The sequence below is a fragment of the Nomascus leucogenys genome, chromosome 22a (genome assembly GCF_006542625.1).
Source record: "Nomascus leucogenys isolate Asia chromosome 22a, Asia_NLE_v1, whole genome shotgun sequence".
NCBI lineage: Eukaryota > Metazoa > Chordata > Mammalia > Primates > Hylobatidae > Nomascus > Nomascus leucogenys.
The window spans coordinates 129,002,765-129,019,131 of NC_044402.1; the positions used below are offsets into that span (position 1 = coordinate 129,002,765).

General features: G+C 36.1%; 1 pseudogene; it reads right to left on the reverse strand.

Annotated features, from left to right (window-relative positions):
- Nucleotides 1-391: 391 nt before the first annotated feature.
- LOC100582994 lies at nucleotides 392-1,496 on the reverse strand (annotated as a pseudogene).
- Between the last annotated feature and the right edge of the window lie 14,871 nt (nucleotides 1,497-16,367).

Genomic DNA, 16,367 nt, shown 5'->3' on the forward strand with positions numbered 1-16,367 from the left:
TTAATGGCTCCACTCCCATATCTTTGGATGGAGATGCAAGTGTACACTAATTCAGTATCTCACATCCATTGGGGGTTAGAGCCACAGAGGCATGTAATCAAGTGTAAGAAATGGCATTGATATAAGGTTAGTGGGTAAAATGGCTATCATCAATTACTATTGTTTCATTTTGAATTTTTAAAATGTATATTGTAAAATTCAAATTTTTGATGTAGAGTTTTAACAAAAGCATAGTCATGTAACCTCCATTATAATCAAAATACAGAATAGTTCTTTTTCGAGGGGCGCTTTTTTTTTCTATTTTTTTTTTTTAATAAACAAAACTGCCCAGGTTTATTGGCCAATAGGCCTCCCTGCTTCTCCCTGCCTGCTGCTGTGTGCCCTTCCACAGTCAGGGGAGGACTTCTCTGGCCTCCTCAGCTGTAATCTCCTGGGGGAATAGAGGTCGGTGAAGAGAGCTGGCAGCCAGTAGTGGGTCTCCCCTGGGGCCTGTAAGTCCAGCCACGCCAGCCCTTCTCTCAGCAGGTGTTCCAGCACTTGCCCCGCTCACTCAGTCTCCCATTTAAGACTGGTTTTGATCTCTCTGACAGTCAATAGCCATTTTTCTCACCCAGTTGCAGCCCCATGGTGTGATCCATATTGAATTCAGCTGGAACAGACTGAATGCGGTAAGTGCCACTCACAGGGATGATGCCAAAGCCAGTGCCAAGTGCCTTGTTTCTTGATGGCCCTGATCAGGTCATCTTGACTGACATCCTGGGTGAACTTACCCCTTCCTTTTAACACCTGTTGATATAGTTCCTCCAGAGTTATCGGACCTCCACTCCAATGCTCAGCACCAGGCACGCTTCGATAATGTAGACACCTAGTTCTTTATAAAAATCCCTCAAACCCAGCATCTCAAATCAAAATCCTTTTCCAGAGGCCAAAGGCTCCACCCCAAAGGTTGCACATATGTCCTGGAACTGCACATGGAACTCAAGATCCTTCCGGATCTCCTGCGTGTGCTTGCTGGCAAATTCCTCCAGGTTGGTCTTGAACATGCCCAACTGCTTTGACATCTGGGCTAGCTGGTCCTCAGCCAAGACCGTCCTTCACTCCTTATACTTGGCCTTGGAAAATTTCTTTTCTTTTTTCTTTCTTTTTTTCTTTTTTAAGATGGAGTCTTGCTCTGTTGCCCAGGCTGGAGTGCAGTGACACTATCTCGGCTCACTGCAACCTCTGCCTCCCAGGTTCAAGCAATTCTCCCGCCTCAGCCTCCTGAGTAGCTGGGACTACAGGTGCATGCCACCACGCCTGGCTAATTTTTTGTATTTTTAGTAGAGACGGGGTTTCACCGTGTTGGACCATGCTGGTCTCGAACTCCTGACCTCAGGTCATCCACCCACCTTGGCCTCCCAAAGTGCTAGGATTACAGGCATAAGCTGCAGGGCCTGGCTGGCCTTGGTAAATTTCTTTGTGGTGATGGCACCAGCTCCCACCCCTCGACAGTGCATCCCCGCCCTGGGCCCATGTCCCAGGCTCCTCTGCTGCCAGCTCCCTGGAATAGTTCTTTCAAATAAAAAAAATTGCCTTGTGCTATTTCTTTTTTGTCAAATGTTATACGCACTTCTTACCCCTGGAAACCATTGATCTGTTCTTTATCGTAAGAGTTTTCACTTTTCCAGGATGTCATATATATGGAATCATACAGTATGTAACCTTTTAAGTCTGTCTTCTTTCACATCTGTGTTGTCGTGTGTATTAGCAGCTTGTTTATTTTTTATTGATGAGCAAAGGTGCATTGTATAACTGTACCAAGCTTTGTTTATCCATTTACCTACTTAACCGACGAAAACATTTAGGTTGTTTCTAGTTTGGGGTGATTATAAATAATGCTGCTATAAACACTTGAGTTCAGGTTTTTGTATAAATATATTTTCATTTATTTAGTGTAAGTACCGAAGAATAAGATTACTGAAACATATATGTGTCTATTTATAAAATAAGTTTGTTAAAGTATTTTCCATAGTACCATTCTGCATTCCTATTAAAAATGTATGAGATTTCCAGTTGCTCCAGATTCTTGTCTGCACTTGGTATTGGCATTTAAAAAAATATTCACCATTCTATTGGGTGTGTATTGGTATCCTTTTATAATTTTACTTTGTATTTTCCTAAGGACTAATAAAATTTAACATATTTTTATGTATTTAGTTATCATTCATAGGTACTCTGTGGTGAAGTGTCTGTTAAAATATTTTACAAACTTTTGAGCTTTTTTCCCTTGTTGTTTTAAGAGTTCTTTCCATATTCTGGATTTATATCCTTTGTTCAATATGTAATTTGAAAATATTTTTCCTAGCTTGTTTTTCATTCTCTTAACAATGACATTCACAGATCAAAAGTTTGTAAGTATGATAAAATCTAAAATCTTGATTCAGCTTTATACGTTTATCAAAAATGAATTGACTATGTTTGTGTGGATGAATTATTGGACTTGCTATATGTTCCATTGATCAATATGTCTATCCTTTTGTCACTCCCACACTTTCTTGATCATTATAGCTTTATAGTGAGTCCTAAAATTAGGTAGTGTGAGTAGAGCAAATTTGTTCTTTTTCAAAATTGTTTTGGTCATTCTAATTCCTTTGCCTTTTCATGTGAATTTTAGAATCAACCTGTTAAAATCTTGATTATTTCTGTGTAATTTTTAATGCTTTATCAGGGATTACAATGTACATGTCTAACTTTTCACAGTCTACTTAGAGATCATATTTTGTCACCTCAAGTAAGATGTAGCTGTCTTACCTGATGTAGTGTGATAGAAATAGCTATCACCCTATAGGTCCTTTCGTTCCTTCCTTTATGTTATACTTGTCATATGTGTCATATCTGTAAACATTGAAAACCATGTTAAATAGTGACATATGATGTACTTTTCCCATTTAGTAGTGATACACATTTTTTAAAATCTCGACGAGAAAGCAGCCTATTACAATTATTTATATTTTTATCATTTTGGTGGTTCTTCATTCTGAAGTTCCAAGTTTTCTTATTTTGTCAATGGTTCTCTGCATACAAACTTTTTTTTTAAGCCTTTCTTTTAGAACAGGTGTACTTGTGACAAATTGTCTATTTTTTTTTACCATGTTTGAGTATCTTTATTTTGTTTTTATTCCTGAAGTACGTTTTCACTGGATATAGAATTCTGGAAGGACAGAGTTGTTGTTTTCCCTAGCACTTTCAAAATATTGATTCACTGTCTCTGGCATTCATGATTATTTTCGAGAGATGTGTATTCCTTTGAATCTTCATTGCTCTCTACATAATGCCATTTTTTTTCTGTCTGCTTTTAAGATTTTTCCTAATATTTGATTTTCAGTACTTCAATTATGATGTATCTGGGTGTGGTTCTCTTTGAGTTTAATCTATTTGAGGCTGACTGAGTTTCTTTTATCTGTAGGATTGTCTTTCATCCAATTAATGATGTTTTCAGCCATTATTAAATCAAAACTTTTTTTCCATACCAATCTCTATCTTTTCTCCTTTCACAATTCTAATGACAACGTGAATAACCTTTTGATAATGTCCTACAAGTCTCTGAGGCTATTTATAATATTCCCAATTTTTTTTCAGATGATATAATTCCTATTGATTTTTATCTTCAAGTCTGCCGACTCCGTCTTCTGTTATTTCCATTTTGCTATGGCTCTCTTTCAGTGAATTTTAAAATTCTCACTAATTCATTTCTTTGTTATAAAATTGCCATTTTCAGGAGAATTGCTTGAACCTGGGAGGCGGATGTTGCAGTGAGCTGAGACTGCGCCATTGCACTCCAGCCTGGGTGACAGAGCAAAACTCTGACTCAAAAAAAAAAATGCCATTTTATTCTTTTCTGTTTCTTCTGTTTCTCTCCTGACAACTATCTATTTGTTTCAAGAGTGTTCACTCTTAATTCATGGGCCATAACTATAATTCTAATTTCCAAGTCTTTTTTGAATAATTCCAACATCTTGATCAGTTTCGGTTTAGCATCTGCCTATTGACTGTCATTTCCTTTAAGAGTTAATCCCTTGAGATATTTTTATGATTATTCATATATCAAATATTTTTTATTATATCCTGGACATTTTGAATAGTATGTAATAAAATTCTGCTGCCTTTGTAATTTTCTGGAGAATGTTGTTTCTTTTAATATGCAGTCGATTTGGTTGCATTCAGACTATGAGTACCAATCCACATCTGTAGACTATTGTTTGAATGTCATTTTTGTTTATAAAATCCTTTGCTGTGCTATTTTCGACTGCTCTGTTGTGTGTGCCTTTGGGGTTTCTCTGAGACCTAGGCAGTGGTCTGTACCATAGGTCAATTGTCAAAGCTTTACTATGTTGTGTTAGGTCAGTTCCATGCATTTGCCGCTTGTGGTTGAGCTCAGGACTCCATTCAAAGTATATGTTTTTTTCTGGGCATGGCGGCTAACACTTGTAATCTCAACTACTCAGGGGCATGAGGCAGGAGGATCATCTGAGCCCAAGAGTTTGAGGCTGCAGTGATCTGTGATTGTGCCTTTTTACTACAGCCTGAGCCACAGGCTCCACTAAGACTCCATTTCTTAATTTTTTTTTTTTAAAAAGGGCAATTTTCTCCAGCTCCCCTTCTCTATGTGTTTCCCAAGTCTTTGGCTGCCAAGGGTCCCTTTCATCCACACACTTTCCAAAAACCTGGAGTTTTAGCCTTTATGTATATACTTTCATGACTAGATCTTGTATGGGGCAAAGCAGCGAAAGCGAAGTGTGAGAAAAAAATAATGGTGAATTTCCCCATGCTTTTCAGATTACAAGAGCATCTTTTCCCATTCTTCTGATCAGTGAGAACTTTTATCTCCTGCCTTCTTTCATTTTTCCTAAGTTCTGAATTTCATTCCACATCTGAACCTTACCTGTCCATGAGTTTCTTGCTACCCCTGAGCCTCATCCCCATTCTATTTTAGGACCTAGCTCTATTAATGATTCTCACTCCTGTCCTGAAAAGACATTTCTGAGTTTTACTCCATTGTAAGACTCATCTCACTTCCTGTCCATTTGGTCCCCTCATTTACCCTTGCCACAAGTACTCATTCTAGAGAGAAAATTTGTTCTGCACATTAAGTGGTTACTCAAACAAAGCAATGTTTCCACATTTTTATGCACCTGACCAAAACCGAAAATTTTACTTTAAACTTCTGTTAACTTAAGAATAAAGAGTTTGTTTACCTTTATTCATTAATTGTCTGTTTTGAGTTACCATTGCTGAATTTACAGCTGAAATGATCATACTGAAAGCAGGAACAGAAGAATGTGATTATCTTATGTTTTTTTATTTTTACTTTCTTTGACATTTAAAAACAGGATACTAGAATTATATTTACTATAAAAATTTTCTTCAGTCTCTTTCCTTTCTTGCAGATAATGTGGCTCACTGAGTTTTTGCTCAAAATAAAATAGTTTTTTGGGCTTCCGTCAAGATGCTAAATTGGATTTTTCTTCACTGGTGTTTTATGAGATGTTAATTTTGCTCGTTTCCAAAAAGAAGTGATTTTTCACAATCATTTATTCTTGGTCTCTAACTTCTTGGGACACAGACATAAGGATTAGGAAATGAGGTGAGAGGTGAGGTATAAATGTTCTCAACTGCATACTTTAGATAACATAATCTGTGAATTGAAATCCTTGCTTATTTATTTGATTAGGTTAACTTCTCAGGATACTGAGCAAACATCAAAAGAAAGTTTATTTCTGATAAGTTGTAAAACATATATTCAATTTTTTTCCTCCTAGGAACATTAAAACAATATAGGTTAAGATGTTAATTAGAGGCCCTGTGGGATGGCTCATGCTTGTCATCCCAGCACTTTGGGAGGCTGAGGCGGGAGGATCATCTGAGGTCAGGAGTTTGAGACCAGCCTGGTCAACATGGCGAAACCCCGTCTCTACTAAAAATACAAAAATTAGCCAGGCGTGGTGGCAGGCCCCTGTAATCCCAGCTACTTGAGAGGTTGAGGCAGGAGAATCACTTGGACCTGAGAGGAGGAGGTTGCAGTGAGCGGAGATCGCGCCATTGCACTCCAGCCTGGGCGACAGAGCAAGACTGTCTCAAAAATAAAATAAAATATTATTAGATTAATATAAATACTTGATTAGAGAGATGACTTTTCAGAAACTGCTTTTTTATCTTTAGGCAAAGAGTCAAACTTTACAGGGAAAAACTCAGGAGGAACATTTCAATTTATATGAACAAACCTATCTTTAAATTTAGAAAAAAGGCAGTAAGTTTATCGGTTTTAAAAAATTTGTTTCTAGTAATACATTGTGTTTAGAAGGTAGGCTGTCATTTTATCAAATTAATCATGACAATATACAGAGCTGAAAACATAAGCAATTGATGTCTTGGAATATAACGATTGAGAAAATATTTCTAAAACATTCATGATAATTTTGTTCAGTAAATGTGGCAAATTCAACATTCTAATTAAATGTGACATTCGTTAAGCAAATAATGAGTGAAATACTGTATAGGGATACATTAATTGTAAATTTTGTGTTTTAGTTAATTAAATGTTAAATTTCTTTTGTTTTATTTTTCCTATTCAAAACATTTTAAAATATAAGAAATAAGATATAAAACATTAAAATACATTTGAAGTCTCAACAACCATTTCCTCCCCCTTTCACCAGATGCCACTACTTTGATTTGATATTAATCATTCCAATACATTTTTAAAAAGCTATTACATAAAATATTGATTTCTCTTCTTTTAAGACCTTTACAAATGGTGTTTGTGAAAATGTACCATAGTACATACAGCTTTTCTCACTCTATATTTTCCAGTGTCCATATCAAATGCATTTCCATAGATAGCAAGTTTATTCATTTTTCTCTATGTAAGATCCCATTTTGTAAATTTTTTTTTTACTTATTCATTCATTATCTCAAATATATTTAGGTTATTTCCAAGTTTTTAGTATTGCAACAATGAAACAGTGAATATACTTTGGCATACTTTATTCAAACTTTTTTTTCTGTAAAAGTCCAGATAATAAATATTTTCATCTCTGTGAGCCAAGAGGACACCTATTCTACCTTTGTAATGAGATGGTGCCCACAGACAGTACATGCCATGGCTGTGTTTGTAGTCAGTAGCCATAGGTTTATGTAATTCCTTATATGTATTTTGCAGGTTATCTTTCAACTTATTTTCAATTTTTACTCCTAAATCAATGAATTATATAACCAGCAAAAAAGGTATTAAGTGTTTGCCATTTAAATCTTTGAGTTTAAAATTTAATTGTGAACACATTCCACAGGACACTGTATTAGGTGGTTACAGGCTTTATTCACAGACTATAATTCATGTGCCTTATATTATGCATGACTTATAGGGTTTTCAAGGAGAAACTTAAAATAAATTCACTTTAATAAAAATTGAATTTGTTCTCAACTGGAAAGGAGATAGTTTCTAAATGAGCCAATAGTTTGGGTCATTTAGAAAACATAATTTTGAAAATATAGGCATGAGCAATACTATTTCCTTTGTCAAGAGTAAGACAATTATACTAATGTTACTGCAAAGGAGTTCAGATTTTATGTATTTCTGTTAGCTGTCATGTTTCCATAGAAACAATGACTGAGAAAATCAGTGTTAATTTTGGCTCCTTCACCTTGTCATTCTAACACAACATACATCTGTGTGTATAAAATATGTGTTTATACACATACAGAATAATATATATGAAAATAATATTAATTTTTATTATTTTTAACAAACACAACTGAAACTCAGATTCTTCATAGAGATGTGAGTTGGAAAAGCAGACTAAAATCCCCAGAGCAGAATAAGGTCATCTTTATTTAACTTTATGTCATCCATTCTCTTTTCATTAAATTAATAAAAATAGACATGGCCTGTATGAGATTCTAGATAATAGTTTTGTATTGAACTGCATGTAAAAATAATATGAAGTTTTGCTTTATTCAATGAAAAGTCTATTTCATGAATAAGCCAATATTAGATTATTTAATAGTGATGATTTTATAATTTATTGCTATTCAGTGTTATTACTTGAATAGAAAATGCATAATTTAAAAATCTGTGCTATTAAAATATTTCTAGGTCAAAATTTGGCATACTTAAAGACACTTGACGTTTTAAACCTGGAGACTCCTAAAAGAATATGATGAATATTGTCAATTCTTGCATAGAAAAGTTTGTTTCTTCAATATGGCATTAATGCAAAAGCAGCATCGTACTCGGGATATTTTTCAAATGTTGGATTGTGATGGGAAATTACGATCTTACTGTTTTCTACCAATTTTTTTAAATGTGTAATTTAATAGAAGGATGTCAACTTTCCCTGTGGAATAATGCATTCAACAACAGTGTTGTGGAATATGAAAGAGCAGTAGCAATAATTTATTTGAGCTTATGTAAAAAGTTAAGCCAGGAGGTATCTTAGGTACTCTAAGTTCCTTTTCTTAAGTACTCAAGTTTAGGATAGGTGAGTAATGCAATAGAGAGTTCTTTCCAAGTAGATGCAGGGTTTTGATAATATATTTTTAATCATTTACAGGACTATTTACATTCTCATATCCCTAGAGTTGCTGGATATTTTCAATTGAGTTAATTAATGGTAGTCATATTATTAATTGTTACTACTTGCCGGGCACTATGTGCCAGCATCATGCTTCACACTTCACATTTGTTACTTCATTAGAATTGTTAATTCTAGAAGACAAGTGCTGTTATTTCTCTGATTCCACAGATGCTCAAGAAATCAAACCCAGCAAGTCTCAGCTCAAAGCTTGTCTCTCAACCATTGTTGACACCACCTGTTTATACAAATAGCTTTGTTAATTCATCTTAATTTTCTTCATTTAGGCAAATTGATTATCTCTGGTTTAATCAATTCAGCCTGTGGAAAGAATCATATTCCTTAAACCAACTCAATTGAGCCCTGTACCCATTATTACTTATTTTGTGAATACTATTCCACCCCATTTGTTAAATTACTAACTTTAATTAATGCAAGAAAAATCATCATGAATATTTATTTTGTGGAGGGAAATATTCATTCAAACAAATTTTTAGTATTTTAAAATCTTTTCTTTTTTGATTCTGCTTTATGTGTTGTCTACAAGTGAATGGCTTAAATTTGCAATGGAAAATAATATAAGTCGTCTTAACATCTTTCAATAACATTTTAGTATTTTCTTCAAAGCCCCTTGTCATGTCTTTGGTTAGTTTTTTTTTTTTTTTTTTGACTTAAGTGCCTTTTTCAAAACTATTTACATTTCATGTATTGATGTTTAATACAGCATGTGTGCAAAGCTCCCTCTTGCTTTCTGTGTAGACTATATGACTGTATGGTTACAGAAACAAGAGCTCACACTAGTACCTCCAACTCCAACACAACTCCACAGTGGTAGATTCCTTTTTTTTTTTAATTGAGACAGTTTCGCTCTTGTTGCTCAGGCTGGAGTGCAATGGCGCGATCTTGGCTCACTGCAACCTCCGCCTCCTGAGTTCAGGCGATTCTCCCGCCTCAGCCTCCCGAGTAGCTGCGATTACAGGTGCCCACCACCACGCCTGGCTAATTTTTGTATTTTTAGTAGAGACGGAGTTTCTCCATATTGGTCAGGCTGGTCTCAAACTCCCGACCTCAGGTGATCCCCCCTACCTCAGCCTCCCAAACTGCTGGGATTACAGGCGTGAGCCTCCGTGCCAGGCCGTGGTAGATTCTTACATTTCATCTTGGCTTATTTCAATTTTTTTTCAAACCAGCTTTTATTATCCATAGTACACTTAGTTACTTCTTTCAGCCCTACTATAAAGAAGTTACGGCATTGCTAACTCATATCTTATTACAAATTTACTAACTAGAATACAGTGTGTACTTTTATTTTTAACATTCCAATATGTAGTCAAACAATATTTTTCAAAGTTACTTAGGTCAGCTCCTTACTTCTGTACAAATATAATGTTGTCATATCACTTATTTTTAGTACAGTTAGATTCATTTGTCACAGTCTATAATCCATCTTGGGTACCCTCTGTATCTTGGTCAACTTTTAAAACTTGTATAGAAGACAGTTATTCTTTGTGGTGTACAGTTCTGTGTGTTGTGAAAACTCCTAGAGTTGTGAATCCACCAGCATAGTATCATAAAGAACAGTTCTATCACCTCAAAGTTTTCTTATGCTGCCCCTTTGTAATACCCTTTCCTGCAACTCTAACCCTGAATACTACAATCTGTTTTCCATCTATGCAGCATTGTTGATTGAGAGTGTCATATAAATGGAAAATTACACTATGTGGCCTCTTGGCCTGGCTTCTTTCACATACCAAAATTAAAAATTCATCCATGTTGCACATGCGTATTAGTCCGTTCTTACGCTGCTGTGAAGAAATATCCAAGACTGGGTAATTTATAAAGGAAAGAAGTTTAATTGACTCACAGTTCCACATGGCTGGGAAGGCCTCAGGAAACTTAGAATCATGACGGAAGGTGAAGGAGAAGCAGGCACCTTCACAGGGTGGCAGGACAGAGTGAGTGAAAGCAGAGGAAATGCCAGACATTTATAAAACCATCAGATCTCGTGAGAACTCACTCACTATCATGAGAACAGCATGGGGGAAACTGCCCCCATGATTCAATTACTTCCCATGGGTCCCTCCCACTACATGTGGGGACTATGAGGATTACGATTCAAGATGAGATTTAGATGGGGACACAGCCAAACCATATCAACATGAATCATTAATTTGTTTCTCTTTTGTGTTGAGTAGTTTTCCATCATATGGGTATGCATGGTTTATTTATTCACCAGTTGAAGAATATCTGGGTTGTTTCTAGTTTTTAGTGACTATAAATAAAGCTGCTAGAAACATTCACGCATGTTTTTCTAGAAGCATACATTTTTATTTTCCTGGGGTAACAACAGGAATGGTACTGCTGGGTCATATAGGTAAGTGTATATTTAAATTGAAAAGAAACTATGGTTGGACGGGGTGGCTCACACCTGTAATCCCAGCACTTTGGGCGGCTGAAGTGGGCGGATCACAAGGTCAGAAGGTCAAGACCATTCTGGCCAACATGGTGAAACCCCGTCTCTACTAAAAGTACAAAAATTAGCTGAGCGTGGTGGTGCGTGTCTGTAGTCCCAGCTACTAGGGAGGCTGAGGCAGGAGAATAGCTTGAACCTGGCAGGCGGAGGTTGCAGTGAGCCGAGATTGCGCCATTGCACACTCCAGCCTGGAGACAGAGCGAGACTCCATCTCAAAAAAAAAAAAAAACTATGAAAGCATTTTCCAAAGTGGCAAAATCAATTTTGCATTCCACTTGCTTCTTATCCTCACCAAAGTTTGGTTGCGAAAATGTATTTTCCAAAGTCTTGTCAATATATAAGTGGGTTGTTTGTTTCCTTATTAGCAAGTTGTTAGAGTGCTTTATGTATTCTGGATGCAAATTCCTTTCAGATACATGATTAGCAAATATTTTATCTTAGTTGTGGCCTGCCTTTTCATTCTCTAAACAGTGACTATTGCACAGTATTATTAATTCTAATGAAGTCCAATTGATCAATTTTTTTAATGGATCATGCTTTTGGTTTCAAATCTAAAAACACTTTTCTAAATGTAAAGTCATAGACATTTTCTGCTATGTGTTCTTCTGGAACTTTTATTGATTTATATTTTAGATTTAGGCCAAGAGCTATTTTTAGTTCATACTTCATACAAAAATGAACTCTAAGTGCATTGCAGTCGTAAATGTAAAACATAAATCTGTGAAACCAAAAAAGAAAAAACATAGGGAAAAGTGTTGAGTATATAGAACTAGACTTACAGTTCTTAGAGTTAATACCAAAAGGCATGATCCATAAAATTAAAATTAATGAACTGGACTCCATCAAATTTAAAACTTTGCTTTGTTAAGAGGATGAAAAGTCAAGTTACAAACTTGAAGAAAATATTTGCAAATGACATCCAACAAAGGACTAGTGTATAGAATATATAAAATTTCTTTTTTCTTTTTTTTTTTTTTTTTAGCAGCAGCAAGAGTAATTGCAAAGAATGAAAGAACAAAGCTTCCACAGTGTGGAAGGGGACTCGAGCAGGTTACCTAGAATATATAAAATTTCAATAGAAAAATGACCAATTAATAAATGGTCATATGACATGGACATTTCACTAAAGTGGAGAGACAGATGACAAGCCCATGAAAAGAAGTTTCGGCATCATTAGGCATCAGGGAAACGCAAATTAATATCACAATAAGATATTACTACACCTCTGTAAGAATGTTTAAAGTAAAAAATAATAGATATACCAAATGTTGGCTGGAATTCAAAGAAACTGGATCATTCGTTCATTGTGGTTGGGAATGTTAAGATGATATAGCCAGTCTGGAGAACAGTTTATCACTTTTTAAAAAAACTAAACATGCAACTACCATATGATTCTATATTTGCACTTTTTAGTGACTGCTACCATTAGTCAAGTTTTTTTACAAGTATATTACGTGGAGGTTTAGGACGCTGGCATTTTTCTTGTAGGTGTGTAAAGCCCAAGCAAAAAGATCATCTTTTCCGGGTTTTCAAATTCTGGTATTTAACTTATGAGATGATCAATAAAACAAAATGATACTATGAAAATTAAGTCAGCATCAAGGTGGTGGCTGTGTTCTTGGAAAAAAAATAACTGATGATTCATTTTAATTCCAAGTAACTCTGATATTTCAGAATATGATTAAGAGAAAAGAACGGACTTTGGTACATAATTGTTAAGTTCAATGCAACGTATGCAGTGAAAGTGTATTTCATTGAGAAAATGGTAGTTATGTAAATAGAAATTTCCAAGAATGGAATTGTTCATGATTATGATATTAAACATAATAGGTAATATGGTCACATAACTTATTTTGTGTTTTGCCACATTCCAGCTGAATTTTGTGCATCAGAATATAATTTCCTTCGCAACAAGGATGCCTATGTAACAACCAAATGATAATTTAGGCAGTTTAAGACACTGAAGTAAAGTTTTCTACCTAAGAGGATTGTATCCACTAAATTGTGGATTCAATTTTCGACTTTGATTTATAAAAAAATACTGAAAAGCAAAATATAAATACTAGCAGCTTATGTAAATTAAAAAGGGCATAGAAAAATACTGATCATGACAAATCCTTTAAAAAACAGTAACAATTTTATATTTCTTCATTTTAGTATTTTACATCTAGACAATTTTAGAAAAAGCTGCCTTTAGTACATATGCATTTACAGCTAAATTTTTGGATGTTATAACCTAAGATATTTTATTATTGAATAGTATTTGTACCATTTCAATAAAAAGCCATGTATTTAAATGTACTAGATAGAATATATTACTTTAGATACAAGTCATTTCAAGTTTAACTTCTGTAAAATCTGTCTTGAAGAGACATTTTCTCTCAGTCTGTATGTCAGAGTTTATCTACAATATCTTAATTTTCTACATACTTTAAGATGTTAAAATGCCTTGATATACGAAGCTTTAAATTATCTACCTTTTATTTGCACAAGAATCAACACTATAAATTGTCTACATATTATAGGAGTTCTTCATGAAACAAGTCTACCTGTCTCTCTGTTTCTGTCTCTATTTCTGTCTCTGTCTCTGTTTCTCTCTCGTCTGTCCTCTATCTCCCCCCTTCTCTGTCTTTCCTTTCATTAATAGTGAATGATTTCTATCCTGTGTATCTTGATTGTGTGATTATAGATTATAGCTGTTATTACGGTGTATCTTTCCATAATTGAATAAACTTTCCGCGTATACTTTACACAACTTTTTGCTCAAAATTATGCAATTGAGAGTGCTGCATAGCCAAAGTACATTACCTCGCATTATTAATTGCTTTGTAAAAATGATTTCCTTACAATTGTATAATGTGTTTTATTATTATTATTTTTTAATTTTTTTAAATTTTTTTTATTATACTTTAAGTTCTAGGGTACATGTGCACAATGTGCAGGTTTGTTACATATGTTTACATGTGCCATGTTGGGTGCTGCACCCAGTAACTCATCATTTACGTTAGGTATATCTCCCAATGCTTTCCCTCCCCCCTTCCCCCACCCCACTACAGGCCCCGGTGTGTGATGTTCCCCTTCTTGTGGCCAAGTGTTCTCATTGTTCAATTCCCACCTATAGCACGTTGCTTGATGCTATCCAGTTAACTCTGTTGTCATTCAATGGAAATTATTTGCTATCAGATTAAACAAGATAATTATTGAATTCTGTATAAATCTTTCCATTACTTAAAGGTTACAATTTATTTTATAACATGGTGGTAAGTGTAACAAAATATGCTCAGAAATTCCCTGATATTGAGGAATGCTGAATCATTATTATTCAAAACGAAGAATAATAATGAAATATAGATTCAATCTTTTCTGTGATGCCTCTCAATATCGTTAAGTTTATGGAAAATATTATATTAGAACTGTAGTGTGAGAGGTTTCCTATCTAGCTAGTCAAGGTGTATGCCTGCTGCCTGAACTTTGAGCCTGGGCAGTGAGCCAAGTCCATGGTGCTCCGTGGAGGAGCAGGTGTTCCTGAGAACCTAAACGTCCCCCAAAGTATCTGAGAACCTACCAAGAAAAATAGTCTCATTGCTTAAAAAGGTGGGCAAAGAGCCAGAGAATTAGCCTAAAAGTAGATCAGAGACAAGGGGCGGGGCGGGTCTCTCAAGCTGTCCTGCTGTGGTCTAGGAGTGCCTTGTATGTAAGTCTTAAACTCATCTACTCACCAAGCTGGACTTGTCTGAGTCTTTTTTCAGTTTCTCAGCTCCCTCCCAGTTTGGGGGGCAGTTTTTCTATATGATTCTGGGTTTTTCTTGTTACAATTGGTGTCACAAACAGAATCTGAGAGACCAAATGATGAGTCAGGAAGGAACATCTGTCGGGGCAATCTCGGGGCGGTTGGCAACTTGTATTATGTGGAGTTGCCCAAGTGCTCAACCTTTTTTCCTTGTTGTTTTTTTTTTGAGACTGAGTCTCGCTCTATCGCCCAAGCTGGAGTGCAGTGGGGCCATCTCAGCTCACCGCAATCTCCGCCTCCCAGGTTCAAGCGATTCCCCTGCCTCAGCCTCCAGAGTAGCTGGGACTACAGGTGTGCAACCACCACGCCTGGCTAATTTTTTGTATTTTAGTAGAGACGGGGTTTCACCATGTTGTCCAGGATGGTCCCGATCTCCTGACCTCTGGTGATCTGCTCGCCTCGGCCTCCCAAAGTGCTGGGATTACATGCATGAGCCACCGTGCCCGGCCCCAAGTGCTCAACCTTTGTGGGCTGCCACTTAAGTGCAGGGATATACTTGGACAAAGCTGGTGGAGACTGAGCCTCTACTGCAAGAAGCTAAGATATTAGAGTGCGATAAGAACAGTAAGTGCGCTGTTGTTGCAATAGGGCTTGTTACTAAGAAATCGTTAGAGCAGGAAAGGAAGAAGGGGTAGAAACTCCTGCAGAAGGTCAAAGGCATGCCGGGTTTTCTAGGACCCAAGCTGGTTTTGTATTATGGCCCATTCTTGTGCACATTTTAAAACTGATAGACAAATTCTCAGAAAAATTCAGAGCTCAAATGGTTAACCTACAACTATATGGTTAAGTAGAGTCTTCTAAAGCTCTCTATTTTGCTTTTTCCTTTTCTGCCTGCTTTGAATCTACTAAGTCACTGGTATTGAGATATTAGATATTATAAAATCCACTAATGAAAGGCCACTTGGAAATTTTGTTTTTCTTAAACAGTTCAGTAAGTTCCAGCAAAAATGTAAACAATAAATTCATTTGGAACTGAGGGGGAGAAAAGGGCTAAAGAGGTTATACAAAATCAAATAGCCATGGAAACTACTTTTGGACAAATAAAGTTGAGCCATGTGAACAGGTCCCAATTTTGTCAAAAATAACTTGAATCCAGCTATCTTTTGTAAAATAATGAGTTTACGATATTGTCTCATGACTAGAGTTCTGAGGTAAAAGCTATTGGATCTTTCTCTGTGTATGATATATATGTTTCAGTATGTTGTTGTTGTTGTTGTTGAGATGGAGTCTCGCTCTGTCACCCAGGCTTGAGTGCAGTGGCAAGATCTTGGCTCACTGCAACCTCTGCCTCCTGGGCTCGGATGATTGTGCTGCCTCAGCCTCCTGAGTAGCTGGGATTACAGGCATGCACTCACCATGCCCAGTTAATTTTTGTATTTTTAGTAGAGATAGGGTTTCACCATGTTGGCCAGGCTGGTCTTGAACTCCTGACCTCAGATGATGCACCTGCCTTGGCATCCGGAAGTGTTGGGATTACAGGCGTGAGCCACTGCCC